General features: G+C 45.1%; 1 protein-coding gene across 4 annotated transcripts in view; it reads right to left on the minus strand.

The window, feature by feature from the left end:
- Positions 1–15468, minus strand: part of HDLBP (high density lipoprotein binding protein) — a 55588-nt gene that overhangs the window by 31319 nt on the left and 8801 nt on the right. The window contains exons 1-2 of one of the 4 annotated variants that reach the window (XM_035133375.2): positions 13901–14006; positions 174–238 (exon numbers count right to left, since the gene is read on the minus strand). The gene's annotated coding sequence lies outside the window, so the exon portion shown is untranslated. Of the gene's footprint in view, positions 1–173; positions 242–13900; positions 14007–15468 lie in introns of those variants that run through there. The other 3 variants (XM_035133378.2, XM_035133376.2, XM_035133377.2) reach the window with 3 other exon arrangements.

Here is a 15468-nt window from a genome sequence, read left to right on the forward strand (position 1 = left end):
AGAGAAACCAGATTGCATGGGGGGGGGTGGAGTACGTTCCATTGAGCAAAGAGAATTCCTTCCACGGGTTGAATTTTTTTAGCGCTATGCTGAATACAACTCCTAGCGTTCAATAGGACCACGGGCCAGAAGTCTTGATATACAAACTTAACCACATAGATCTGTAAACTTACCAGCTAAATGGTCAGTAGCCAGAAAGTCCGTCCTGTGAGCTGCCTGTTTGTCAGCCTGCCAGCTTCTGCTTTGGGGAAAGAAAGAAACAATAGTTACTCTGCTCTAAGAGTGCTAAAATTCCTTGAAATCACAATACAGTAGTTTGGAAATCACTCAGGTAAACCTGAATCAGGATCCGAAGTGTAAATTATTATTTTTCAATAATGAATTTGGAACTTGCCTTGCAACAAGTGTACTTCCCCACAAAAAGCAAAACACAGAACAGACAAGGAAACAATTTAAAATCAAAACACAAAAGGAGGAGGAAACGTCACTGTTCATATCCACATTTCAGCACATTCTTAACCCACTCATCCACATATAATCTGAATGCTGAACATAATGAATCTATACAATCAAAGGTTATACCAGCAACACTTATGGTAGTATTTTATTTCTAGAAAAATCAAAAATTGTACTAGCATTTTGGGTGCAACAGTACAGCAAAGTGTTCTGCATCATCCCAATAATCTCATCAATTTCAACTGCAAACAGTAATTTAAGATTTCCTATGGACTTTGGGCTTAACTGCCTGTCCATTCTCCAGCACAAAACTACCCAACGTAATTTTAGGCTAAGAAACAGTAAATGAATAGCAGATGTAAGATATGAATTTGAAGTTTCATGGCTGTAAAAGCGTCTCCAACTGGGTGACACACGGAGAAACTAACAGATTAAAAACTTGCCAAGAAAACGGACATCAGTCAGAAGATAGGAATGTAGTTTAGTGGAGCCTGGGTAAAACATACACTTTCTTACAATCGGAGGCTGAGAAAAGTACAGAGTTTTATTAAATCAGCTCCTGGCAATTCTAAGCTCTGATATGTGCATGTGCATGTGCATGCACACACACACACACACCAACAATGCCCAATTTGTGCACATGTGTATGTGATTGGCATTTTGAAAACTCTACACAAGGTAAGAGCTCCAAACTTGACCAGAGATTTTGTTTGAAAACAAACAAGTTACCAACATATTTCCAACATCCCAACAGGAGTTCAGTGGGAGTTAGATGTCTAACTGCAAATACCTGTGCTACTGGGTAAAACTGATCAAACCAGCTTAGAAAAACAGCAGCAGCAGCAGCAGCAGCAGCGGAGACACTCAGCATTTATGGGTAGGGCCATAATCTACTTTGAACATTTCTTGGAACAAGTACAATCCCTACAAAGTCAGCTTCAACAAGGCTGGCACATCTTGGTATTTCCTCGCTTTTAAAACTAAATCTGAAATCCACAACTGTAATCACCTAAGAGGCATGTAATAGCTGCTCCAGAAGAAAAATGAAGGAAAAGGATAGGAGCCTAAAACTGTAATTGCTGGGAAATGACCCAGAAGGAAGAGAGCTGAAAATTTAATACAAAGACATACATTTTAGCAGGGCTAACATGCTTGCCACTCAGAAAGCTTACAGCATTAACACAGGGCACTAACATCAGGAATTTGGTGGCTCTATGACACAGATCTAGGCCTGGTATCGGTAAATAAAAGTGGATAGATTTAAAATGGTAATCAAGAATGTATATACCTAATCATGACAACTGACTTAATGTGAACAAAACTGAGGTACAACAGTGTTTCTTGCACCAGGGTCAAGCCGGGATAGACTGGAAGAGCATGTGCTCTGCATGAACCAACACTGACTATTCATGTCACTATTCAAGGCTTGTCACTGCTTTAGACAAGGTAGCTTAACAGAAAACCAGTGTGGCATCTGCACTATTGTGGGTACAGAAAGTACATCTGCCGGCACATGTGGCCACAGCTCAGACCGCAAAAACAAACAATCCGTCCTACAACCCTTAACAGAATAAGATCGTCAAGGAGTTCATGCTAACTGTGCTTCCCATCTGTTTTATCAAACTCTTTAGAGCTTCATAGAACCATATAATTGTAAGGTACACCAAGGGTCATCAAGTCCAACCCCCTGAAATGCAGGAATCGCAGCTAAAGAATCCCTGGCAGATGGCCAGCCAACCTGTGTTTTAGGTTAGGCTGACAGAAGACGGCAACCCCCCCCCCCAGGTTGCACCCGGTGAGCATCACAGTCAGGCAGGATGGGATTTCAACCCTGGTCTCCTACTGGCTCTCAAGAAAAGGTACTAGGAGGACTCCAGGGTTAATCATGAGTGACAGGCTCAGCAAGCTGCAAAACAGGAACAGTGATAGTGCTCTCCTTACTTTTACTGAGCCTAGCATACAGAGGTATGACTAATTATATGTATGTTCTCCCCTTGATCTGGCCCTATTCTCAAGGCAGTGGTTCTCCTGGCTCTGCCACCTTTTCTGGCCCCCAACACCCTTTGCTCAGAACTTCCTGCTAGCTGGGTATGGGTTTAGTGGCTTAACTGAGCTCAAGTTGAGACCGTTTGGGTGCTGTAACTTGATTTAGTGCCTGCCTGACAGGAATGTAACCTCATGGCACAGCTGCTGGTTTCATCATGCCCCCAGAAGCTGTGCAGATTTGAATGGCAGAGGCTTGAGAAAATATTACTTATGAACAAAATGAAATGGAATAAAACCATGTTCAAAGCATGCTCAAGGAGGCTTACAAGTACAACATGAAAAAAAATATCACTGGTTTTCAACCAGTGCGCCCTGGCACCCTGAGATGACTTGAGGAACGTTCTGAAACGTTGCTGTATGCTAAGGAGATTGGACCAAAGCACTGCTTTAGCAGAATATAATAAAATATTATTGGGCAAGGCGAAGAATGGCAAGGGAAGGCGACAGACAGATGGGAGGGGAAATAGCTGCAAATTGCTTGGCAATGCCAGAATTTTGTAACAGCTGGGGGTAATTCCTGATGTCAGTTCTTGCTTCCCATGTACAAGATGCATGGGGGAACTGAGACAAAGAATGTATGTTAGACTAATGCCTGACCATTCCAGTCATCTTTACCCATTTTCTTGTTGCTTCCACGTCTACATAATACAGAAGTGCAGAAAGTTATTTCAAAACAAAGACAAGAAAACTATGACAGAACACTGCTAAGTCTGTCTCAAGCATCTTATGAGGGAAAGCAATGAAGGTAAGAAATTAAGAAACAATCTGGCTTCGGAGGGCAAGTCACCTCATCACCTACTGTATTTCATTTGTGACCTTTCAGAAAGAGACTACGTAATGGAATATGTACACACCTGAAGAAGAAGACAGCTTGGCTACACGGGATGTAACAGTCAAAGAATAATACCATTAATGGCTACTAGCCATGCTAGCTAAGCTCTGCCTGCACGTTCAGAGTCAGCAATGCTTCTTCTGAACACCAGTTGCTGGAAACCATAGGTGGGGAGTGTGCTCTTGTGCCTGAATCCTGGTTTCCCGCAGCCATCTGGTTGGTCACTGTGAGAACAGGATGTTGGACTATATAGACCAGCGTTTCTCAACCGCTGTTCCGTGGCACACTACTGTGCTGCGAGACGCTGGCTGGTGTGCCGCGACGTGAGGCGACGAGAAGGGCGATTTGCAGCCGCCAATAGGCAGCGCTGACCCGCCGGAAAGGAAGCCGGCCGGGTCAGTCTGGAGGTTCGCAGGGGCGCGAAGGGTGTTTCTCAGTCATCTCCTTGCGCTCGCTCCCTGAGCGAGGCAGCGCTTCATGGCCGCGCGCCTGGGCTGAGGGGCCGGGCTTGGAAGCGGGAACATCGAGGGACGGGGCGGATCTCTCCGCCGCCGGACACAAAGCGCCGACGCCACTGCTTTCCGCAATCCCGGGAGAAGGAGGTGGAGGAGACGGTGGCGGAGGCTGCCCCTCGGGTCTCTCTCTCCGGCCCTTCCTCTCTCCCTCCTTGCGTATGAATCAGGTATTTCCCAGCCCGCCGTCAGCAGCCGAGGCCGCCTCCTCGCGCTCTCCCCGCGCGCTCCATGGAGAAGGCAGCGGCGGCAGCGGCGCAGGGCGGCGGGGACTCCGGAGCAGCAGCAGCAGCCCCGTCCAGCGGCGGCAGTAACAGCAACAGCCGCAGCAGCAGCCGCCCCACCTCGGCGGGCTCCTCGCCGTCCTCCTCCGCCAGCCGGGGAGGGCTCTCGGGCCGCCAAGGAGCAGCGGCGGTGGCGGTTACACCAGCGGCGGTGGCGGCTACACCAGCGGGGAGGGCGGTGGCGGCAGCAGCAGCAGCCCCAGCTCAGCCGCGGCCAGCCCAGGAGGGAGCGGGGGGGGCTGGCGGCAGGCAGGACGACGGAGGCGGTGCTCGAGGGCTCTCTCAGCAAGTACACCAACCTCATCCAGGGCTGGCAAAGCAGGTAAATGTTGTGGGAATGACCTCTCTCAGTCTCATTTTTTGGGGTGTGTGTGTGTGTGCCAGTGGGTCGACCTACTTCCTTTCCCCCCTGTCTTCCCACCCTCCCTATTCCTCAGTCCCCCACCCATTCCCAACCCCCAGGATTTGCCCCGTCTTTTAATGGTGGTGTGCCGCGTGATTTTTTTCATGGAACAAGTGTGCCTTGGCCCAAAAAAGGTTGAGAAACACTGATATAGACCACTGGCCTGATTCCACAGGCTCTTCCTAGATCATTATTAATGGCTGGCCGGTTTATTCAAGTCCTGGGGCCACAATGAAAATACAATGCAAACTCATGTGTGTATTCTAATGATACTACTAATAAATTTGCATTAGCATAATGGATGTCAGGCCACAATTAGTGAAAATATTGCTACTGGTATCTTCAGTTATGTTATGCCCTGTGGCACACTGCCAAATGCAGATGGCTGTTGTTTAAGATTAGGATCACTTCATCGATCAACTGCTTATCAAGGTTTAACAAAGAAAACATTTTATCTCAAAAGTATGCAAGCACTGCCAAAAAAGAAGCAAAAAAGCAAAGTGCTGCAGCATGGATTGATTTAAATCAAGGTGAAATGGAAGTTCATTTTCAATTATTCATCCAAAATAATGTCTCTCACTGTGAAATTCACATGTTTCCTGGCTGCTATAAAAACAATGAAAGGCATTTATTTAACACCGAGCATAGCCCAGGCACATAATTCAAAATGTTTTTTGCATATGTGCAACAGTCAGGTACTGTAGAATTACATCTGCATATACATGCATGAATAATAATCTACTTTTAGTCTAAGAAAACAATCCTGAAAAGCCAATAATTCAATATAAAATGTTGAAAGATACAAAAAGAAGAGGGGCTTTGCTCTGTCAGACTTGCAATTGTACGAGGCAGCTTGTTTGTGTTGGTTAAAGGAATGGATTGTATTGGATAATGCAGATATTTTAGACTTGGAAGGCCAAGACTTAAAATTCGGCAGGCATGCATGTCTTCAGTATGAACCACATTCTCAGGAAGAATTTGTATAGTGTCTGGGAGAAATATATAAATCTGCTAGAAAGAAAAACACCCCCCCCCTCGAAGCAATTACAAATAAGAGAGTTAATATGGACAGACAATGGGCGAGTTACAGGGAATTGCTGGACTTTGCAGGGGGCGAACCCAGACTGAAACCTATGGAGAACTTAAGAAGCCAAGTAACGGATTGGTTACAATACCACCAAATATATGCTATGTTTAAGGTAGACAAAAAAAGGTTTTTTGGACCAAAGATCACAATTTGAAAACAAACTTATCAAGATAAATATTCATAATTTCGAATGAAGTACACTGCAAATTTCAAATAGTTGGAAGACTTAAAACAGGAGCACAAATATCAACCATAGAGGCTTCCATGCATAAACCAAGTGACAAACAGTCCAGCAACTTCCTACCTCCTTGCTAGTCTGTGATTGCAGAAAACACATGACTTATGGTTCACTCTTCCCCAACAGTTTTTATGCATATAAAAGCAACCTTTGGTTCAATATAATTGATAGGGGATCATAATACCATTTAAGCCAGGCATCCCCAAACTGCGGCCCTCCAGATGTTTTGGCCTACAACTCCCATGATCCCTAGCTAACAGGACCAGTGGTCGGGGAAGATGGGAATTGGAGTCCAAAACATCTGGAGGGCCGAAGTTTGGGGATGCCTGATTTAAGCAATTACAAGAAAAAACTTTATTCAATTTTACTTTAAAAACAGCAGTGTACTTTTAATATATCTTTTTTTAAAAGAGGAGGGAGTAAATTCTTTGAGTGTGTGACATCTGTTAGTCATATTCAAAGCAGACATATTGAAATTAAGTTATTTAAGTTACTTAAGTCCATCCATTTCAAGCAATCTACTCTGAGTATGACTAATGTTGTATATAATCTTATGTATTTTATCCTGTCCCGAGACAGGTACATTTCCAATACTGGAGATTTTGAGAGATCAAATAACTCTTCACTTCAAAATTATCAGGTGGCATAGCAAAATAAGTAAATAATAGATAGTATTACTTAACTGAGACAGTCATCTAGCTCTACTGTTGCAACATTATCATGTTACTTTTTTAGTATGCGCCTCACCTGTTTATTCATTTATAGGAGGACACCCTGCTCCTATACAACAAGTCTTTGCTTCCACAATTTCTTTGCAACCCAAAGGCCTGGGTACTGCCAGTGCTAGCTACTACAGACAGCAAAATAAATAAACCCTAACATTTCATAGCCATGCATTTGTTATTTCTAATCCTGTTTATACATACCCTACGCTCTAACTACCCTTTGCAATTAGAAGTCAAACATGGCTTATTTTATAATAAAGAACTGCAAGAATCCCCCCCACCCAAAGTCTTGTACTATTTCAACTACCCACGGAGACAGAGCTACCAAAACATATGGGAGGTGGATTTTTAATATCAGCCAGCTGAAAGAGAAATGCTTCACGAAACAAAAGCTGAGATGTCAGCAGGTGGAGAGGCAGACTCCTAAGGTTACAGAGACCTAACAAGCAACAGTACCAAGCTCATTTATTTTCCATTTTAGCCAAAGAACTAGACTGCAGGAATAGTTATCCACTTTGGCCAAAGAATGGTCTGCAGGAAGAATTACCGTAAGAGTACGCTTGCACCATGTTATCCAGCGGTGAATCCCCCATAAAAATTCTCCCTGTATAAGTCCCAAATAAATGAACAGGCAGTAGCGCTCTTGCATTTCAATGGGTTTATGCTGGAAAACATATTGGTGGATTGCATCCCTTGTCTCCTTTGCAGCAAAAAGGAAGATATGAGTATGACCTTCCCTCCTCTGACACAAACAGGAGGCAAAGGAAACTGGTGATGGATATGGGGATAAGGATGGATATCAAACCAGAGAGATGAAAGGTGAAAGAGGACAGTGAATTTGGAGCATTCATCACTGGCAGCAAGTTGAAGAGCAAGAATACAGCAGAACAAAGAGAAGCATAAAAGAATTCAGCTCTGGGTAGCAAACTGCAAATGCCTCATAAAGGAAACTGAAAAAGTAGATCTGCACACATGTTTGGACCAATGTTATTGGGGGAGGAGAAAATAATGAATAAGCCACATAATTATTTTGGGGAAAAAACATGTATCAAGCAAGCAGCAAACTCCTGTTAATTCCATGGAAATGGTTTCTGTGCAAAACACAAAGTATGCGTGCGCCCTACATGTCTAGCTATAATTTAATTTTCAACAAGATCGGCGTTTTCAGACAGTAACAGCAAATCATGTGGCAATTTAATCTATTTTAATTTAAATGGTTAGCATTTTGTTAATAGAAGCCATTATATATAATTAAATGCAGAACAAAAAGGGCTGAAACAGTACACTTCCAAGTCCTGTTGATTACAGCAAGGTCAAACAGAACAAACATTCCAAATCACCAACTATTCCTCCGACCCAAGCATGCTTAACACATTTCTCTGGCCATTCCTCGACTGTATCAAAGTTTAAGCTTTTTAAAGGGACAGCAGCAGTGAAAAGAGCCAGAGCAAGGGTTTTAAAATATGCTTTAAAAGCCTTATGTGATCAAACTTGGACTTGTCTTTGGATCAAGTGTTATGGAGTTGTGGTGTGGGAGACCAGGGTTTGAATTTCCACTAAGCCATAAGGCTCACTGGGTGACCTTGGGACATTCACCATCTCTTAGCCTAACCTACCTCACAGGGTTGTCGTGAGGATGAAATGGGGAGGAAAACCGTGTACACCACCTTGAGCTCCTTGGAAGGAAAAGGTGGCAGATATGTAATAAACAAACAAACTTTCACTTTTAAGTCAGATAGGTAGGTAGGTAGATATTAAAGTAAGTTGAGCCAGAAATCATGCCAGACCCCTTGTGTGAGACCACAGCTATGGCAGTTCCATCTATTAGGTTTCCTCTTGAAGTCCAATGTTTATTTATGATAGTAAAGAAAGGATTCATAGCTAGGCGAGACAACACCAGTGCTTCAACTGCAAAGTACATGATCTTGCAGAAAAAAAGTATCTACCTCCATACTAAAAAGCAACAGCTCCGTTTTTTTGTCAATCACCACCTCCTGTACAGTCGTACCTTAGTTATCGAACTTAATCTGTCCCAGGAGTCCGTTTGACTCCCAAAACCGTTCACAAACAAAGGCACGGCTTCCAATTGGCTGCAGGAGTTTCCTGCACTCAAGCAGAAGCCGCGTCGGAAGTTCAGCTTCTGAAAAACGTTCACAAATCGGAACACTTCTGGGTTTGTGGCTTTTTGCCATGTTAATGAAATAACTGCCCTGTCTACTTTTCCCAAGGTTTGACTTGCTAACCATTCTACCCTCATGGGATTAACCAGGGCTCCATGTCACACACATTTTCACAGCCCAAAGTTATAGGTCCTAAGACTTTCAGTTTCCTCTCATGAAACCCTACCACAAAATGAGAAAGCTTATCAGGGTCTACGAGGGTAAAAAGGCTCAGTTATGTGAAACAATGGTGATTAGTAAGAAATAACTGGTCATTTTAGCAACCAATCCCTGATGAAGTAGTATGGTTGGCAGTTTGGACCAGTTCCCATGCAAGGTCAGAGTGCCGATCTTAAAAAAAACCCCACACCAAATAAACAGTGAATGTTGTTGTACACAATGTCTATGTGTCTTCTCAGAAGTAAATCTACTTCAGTACAACTTACCCCAAGGTAAATGTGAATTCTTTCACAATGCAATTGGGTTACAGTTCTAATGGCAAAGAAAATGCTTCATGCAACTTACTTCATTCATTCACAAAAACTAGGAGTCAAAATGCAGGACACACAATGAAAAACCGAGTTTGTTCTGTTAAGGGCCAATCATATTCAATCACCTATCTGCAAGTAATTATTAATGGAAATATGGAGGTTGTTTTTATTGCAACACATGTTTACAACATAAACATTAATATGGAATGAACAGTCACATGGGAATGAATGGTAGGAGCAAGGAATCATGTTTTGTGATATTAAAAATGTAAAAACTGTAACAGCCTGTTTTTATTTTACGTAATAACCTGGGGGGGGGAGAGTATTTCTTAAAACCCTTGTTAACATCCCCGCCCCAAGAAAGGTCATTTAAAAATTAATACATTTTTATACCTGAAAGCGTGTATGCCTATCTCCCAAGCTGCCTGTTATTTAGAGGGAGAAAAGCTTCAGAAGGGTCCTGCAGCATATCAGTGTCAGCACACAGCCAAGTGTAATTTTCACAAATGCCACCTCAGCACTGCCTGTACCAGAGACCATTCACAGCTTGGGAGGGGGAGGGGAAAGGATAATCTTAAAGGGCTAGCAACCCTCCGAGAAAGAATCGCAAAGCATCCTTGTATGCTGAAGAGTGCTACAGAAGTGAGCAAGGATAGCAATCCCCATTTGTCTGCTGCAGCTCGAAGCTTAAATCCTCAGCAAGGCCAAGTTCTATACTGGCTTGCCAGGGTTTTGTTACTTGTTGACTGGCTCATAAAAGTTGTCTGTCAGCACCAGCAAGGCCCACCCCCCGCCAGAAAAAACTAGCCAATAATTTTTGACCCAGGGTTTCGTTCTAAATCACACACCTTGGACACAAAGGTACTCAGCTCCACAGCCGACGTAATTTGTGATGTAAGCCATACTAAACCTGGGCTGAGCAAGAATAGCAAAATTACACTTGCAAAACCATAATTTAACACAGGAGGAAACTGAAAAGATACAGCAGCTAGGCCAAACAAAAGCAACACCACACAGGCCCACATTTGTGGCAGACAGATTAGCCACACATTTCTAGTGGAATACAGCAGAAAGTTTGGCACAAGTTAATTATACAGCAGAAAAATGATCTTCCATTTAATCCGTTCAGCAAAAGTTACCCAGAATATAGAATTCTGAATATCATCACCCACAGAAAGAGTTTAAAACAGAGATAAACTTTTTCATTTTTCTTTTATGATAATTCTATAGACAAGCAAATGAGCAGCTGTTTAGGTTTTTAAAATAACTCCTTCAGACAGAAATAAATTCACTGTGAGCATCTACTATGCATGTGCACCCCTAAATTCGAAGACATCCACAGAAGAATGATCCCACTGATTGGGTTTAAAGTAACTGGCTTTGTTAAAAGAAGAGTTAGGTGTGTATAAAGTAGATTCAAAACAATTACTAATCTATATCTATTTGGAACTTAGACTTTCAAAATTAGTTTGGCTTGAAAAATTTATGAGATTCAGATAGAAAGCTTTGAATAACTCTAAATATATTGAAATCATGAGTAACAAGCAGTTTTATAAGGCACATGGCATGAAACGAAAGACTCAATATTCTCTATCACAAATCCTTACGATATCTCCAGCAGATGCTAAATCTCAGACATATACCACTGGTTCAATATGGTGTTTGGGAAACCCTAGCATTAGTTCCATGATTAAAAAGCAGTGGGGTAGGACATGCATACAAAAAACAGGAGGCCAAACTAGGCAAGTTCCCATCCCCAGATCAAATCCATGATGGCCGAGACTCACCAGTTCTGCAAAAGCCTAAAAATGCCTTCAACGGTGTGATTAGTCTGTTGACATCAAAGCATTTCCAAGTCTCGGACAGCCACAAACACATGTCAGACTGTGCAAGATCAGGGTCAAGACGTCTTCTCAGCATCCAACTCTTTCATGGTGACACTAACGCTTTATTACCACATACACACACCCTTGCTAGACAACACCCAGCCCGAGAACTTCAAAAGCACAGCAAGGCTTCTTCTTCTATATGGCAGACTTCAACACCACCTTTGCACATGAACCAATTTTGAGTGATTAAGACTTGCTCTGTGAGTCAACCGCCCTCATTCCCATGCAACTAACTGTACAGCTTCTGAAACCTTCCCCCCATCCTGTTTCCTTGGGCCTTGCTTTTATTCATGGCCATTACTTCACTGTCTCTTACATGTGCTAAGAAACAAGGTACAGTAATTGTAATTAAAGCCTGCCCTACCCTCCCAGGCCTACCTACCAACCCAGGGAACCAGTCTCACTGGGAAGTCACTGAAGTACCGAAAGACAACCAAAGAACTGCAGGCAAAGCCAACCTCAAAGTTACTGGTGCGGTGAACACAGAAAGGGAGAGAGAAGAAGAGTGAGGTTTTCATGAATTCTACAGGCATGTGTGTTATGAGTGATTCAAAATTCCTGGCTCCAGTTGAGCAACTTGCAATAATCTCTGGAAAGGTGCCCATATAAACCTAAGATCAGCAAGCAGTCTACAGAAAGTTACAGTTTGTCCTTTACAGGGCAGTTTTGTTTCTTGTGGGGTCCGGGGTTTGCCAATAGGTGCAGAAGCTCACACAAGGAGGGAAAGGGGGCAGAACCGAGGCTGCCCCAGTTACCTGTAGCCTCACAAGCCCATGCCTCAGGAGGCCCGAACAACACAGACCCTGCAAAAGCTGCTGCAAAGTCGCTGTGGTCCTGTTCTCTGCTGGGTACAGCAAAAGCACCACTACTTTCTCCCCACCTAAGACTCTGGGGGAAGGGGGCACAGAACACTTGCTACTTGCATTCCCACCCCCCTCATAAAAGCAGGTGAATGAGTGGTGGATGCCAGGAACAGCTGCCATATTCTCGAATCACTTATTGTTTCTCTCACGCAGAGAAGGGGCCCTTGCCACTCATTTGCCCTCTTTCACTACACATTGAGGCATACAGGATTTCACCTGCTGGGTCCAATCCCCACAATTGTGGTGCCCAAAGAGAAAGCACAGGTGCAAGCTGCTCACTCATTGAGCAGCCACATCATCCTCTTGTTTGCTCACCTATGCTTGCTGCTCTGAGTGGCGCAATGGTGGTGGATGCCTAGTGATCTGGCCTTTTCAGTCAAGCCAGTGAGGAACACGCCAGGTGAGGTGCTGCTGTTGCTTGAGGGTAGCCAAGCATCTCCAAGTACAGAATCGCCCAAAAATGCTGGGAAAGGCTCTGTGGGGAGAGGGTGCTGCTGTGTGTAAGGCGCTGGGAGCACCTTCGAGCAGGCATTGTGCTTGCCACAAGGCAGTGCCACACACATTGCGGCCAATCTGTCAAGCGGAACTGTTGAAACCTGGCCCAGTATGGAGGACTGGGCTCCCTGCAATGCAAAATGAGGTGGCTCCTCCTTCCACCACCACCAGCTGCCCCCTGGCAAGGCTATGCTTTTCCTCTGAGGGCCACAATGGTGGGGACCAGGCGAGAGGATATCTCAGTTGGTAGAGCATGAGACTCCCAATCTCAGGATTGTGGGTTCAAGCTCCACATTGGGGAAAGGATTCCTGCATTGCAGGGTATTGGACTAGATGACTCTTGTGGTCCCTTCCAAGTCTACAATTATGTGATTCTATGAAGACAGGAAGGACCAAGAGGATGTAGTAGCAAGCTCCCAGACTTTCTCTTTCTCCCTGACCAGTGCCAGAGGACCCACTCCTTCCAGCCATGCTGCCCTGTGTGTGTGTGTGTGTGTGTGTGTGTGTGTGTGTGTGAAATCTTATGCTCACTCTTTCTTGCTTCGTTCACTAGTGGACAGGGATGCACTTGGGATGAAGGTTGCCCCCCCCAAGCGCGCAAAAAACAACAATAATACTGTAGGCAGAAGGACCTCCATAACCTGCAATCAGCCCTCAGGGGGGAGAGTAGACTAGCAGGCTTTAGGGCCGCGTCCCGCTTTTGCCCTCTGTAATGTTCACATCAGCCACAGGATTAGGAATGTTGCCTGGGGCCCTCCTGCAAAATGGAGCGGGGTGTGTGGAGAGGATAGAGTACAAAGCCTCTCATTTCGCCCCCTCCCTTTCCCGGCTTTTTCTTCTGGCTCTTTTAAGGTCAGGAGCCTAGGACGCGCCGGCCCGGAGAGGGAAGAAGGGGGCTTTTTTCTTCTTTTTCCTGCTGCTGCTCCTCCACCCCCGTCGCTCCTCGGAGGAGCAGGAAGAACCTGGCCAGGAAAGTTGGTGCAAAGTTTTGCGGCTGAGTTGGGAGGGGGAGGAGATCCGGCTGCCGCGCGCCTGTGACACGTAGCCCGATCGGTTCCCCCGCCCCTCCTCCTGCTCCTCGCCTCCCTGCCGAGGGGACGGAGCCCCGGCGTTAAGCGTGCGCCCCGCTCGGATCACCCTCCGTCTTCCAGGGAGAGGAATGCGGAGTTAGGGGCAGCTCCGCAGGGGAGGACGCAGGAGGACAGCCCGTGCCGGCGCCTCCTCTCTGCCTCCACGTCGGCAAGCAGCTCGCTCTGTCCTCCTCCTCCCAACCCAACCCCCCTTTCTTTCTCTTCTGCACCGATCAGGCTCCGCTAGCCCCTTCTCCGCACCCCCGCCCCGCATTCCCGCGGCCGCCTCCCTGTTTGCTCTCCCACCGCCCCCGGCCCGCGCGCCCTCCTGCCCCGTACGTGGCACTCACTCCGGCCCGTGCCTGCTTAGCTCGCTCTGCTGGAGAAGCCCCGAAGCGCTCCCGGGAAAGCGGCGAGGCACCTTCACGTCTGCTATATGGGGGAGAGGCTGCCAATCCCAGGCTCACACGTCAGACGAGCCGGGCCCCTTCCCTTTCCCTTCCTGGGAAGGCCCGGCCCAGCTGCCAGCAACTGGGGAGGCGCGGAGAGGCGCTGGGTCAAGCTAGCCCCGCCGCCGAGGGAAGCGAATTCTCTCCTTTTGACTAAGGGTGGCGAAAGCCTAAGGAACTCTTCCCCCTGCCACCCCCTCTATAGCAAAACGTGGCAACCATATGCATATTTACTCGGAAGCAAACCTTGGGCATGTAGGAAACGAAGAAAAAGATCGGGCTGCGTGCCTGCAATCCTAAACTCGCAGACTACCACGGAATAAGCCCCAGGAACTCAGTGAGACTTAACTCGGAGTGAATATGCTCAGGAAATACACAAATATTCAGTTTTAATCGTGGAGCTCGGGTGTTCAAATCAAAATACTTTGCCTATAATTTCAACATAGGCACGGGAGGCAGAAACCCAGCCCACACCATACGATCCAACACATTTAAAGCACAAGGCTTACCTCAAACCATTCTGGGAGTTGTAGTTTAAGAGGGCAGGAAACTAACTCTCTGGGGGTTAGATACTGTTGTACTTTATATGAGAATGCCTTGTCACCATAACCTAGTGATTCGTGTACACAGCACATAAGTAACATTTCATAGGCAGTTTTCTTACAAGTGGAGTTAGATAAAATAGTGCTCTAGGAAAAAAATAGGGAGGGGAGTGTATGGAACAGCAGTACGCCATATTGCACCGATCACTCGAGTAGGAAGTAAACAGTTGTGCTCAATTTTCAACCATCAACTTTCTTCTGCCAGTAATTAAATAAACAACAGTAATCTAAGAGCCACATCACACAATACTGTACAATAATTACCTAAATCTACCCTTGACTTTTAAAACCATTATTTCTATCTTCAGAAGATGGGCAACAATTATTTGCCCTCTGATGTTATTTAAAGTATCTGAGAACTGTTAGCATATCTGTTCCCACTACATCATCTTTTAAGTTAAACCCTCAAACGTTATTCAGCATTTCTTCATCTAAATATACTTCCTAGAACAGTTATCATTTGTGTAGCTCTCATAAGATTTTGTTTAAATTCAAAATTGACAACATTCTACTTGAACTGGGATACACAGAACTGAAAAAAAACTTCAGATGTGGCTTTACAAGCGCCAGACAGAGCAGTACAGTACTATTGCTCTGGGTCAACAAGACATGATGTTCCTGTTGATACAGACTAAAACAGGTTTGGTCTTATGTGCCATTGCATCATATTGCAGACCTGTCTTTCATTGTTCATCCACTACTTTACGATTCTTATGTTTTTATCCGAAATGCTGCTAGTTGGCCATTTCTCCCCTTCCTTATATTTGTGCATCTGATTATTATTTCTTACATGTAGTACTTCATATAGTAGTAACTACCTGTCTCCTTTTCTCAGTCCCTTCAGTATCGTCTGCAGATTTTATAAGC

This window comes from Zootoca vivipara, chromosome 5, assembly GCF_963506605.1.
Source record: "Zootoca vivipara chromosome 5, rZooViv1.1, whole genome shotgun sequence".
In the NCBI taxonomy this organism is placed as follows: Eukaryota; Metazoa; Chordata; class Lepidosauria; order Squamata; family Lacertidae; genus Zootoca; species Zootoca vivipara.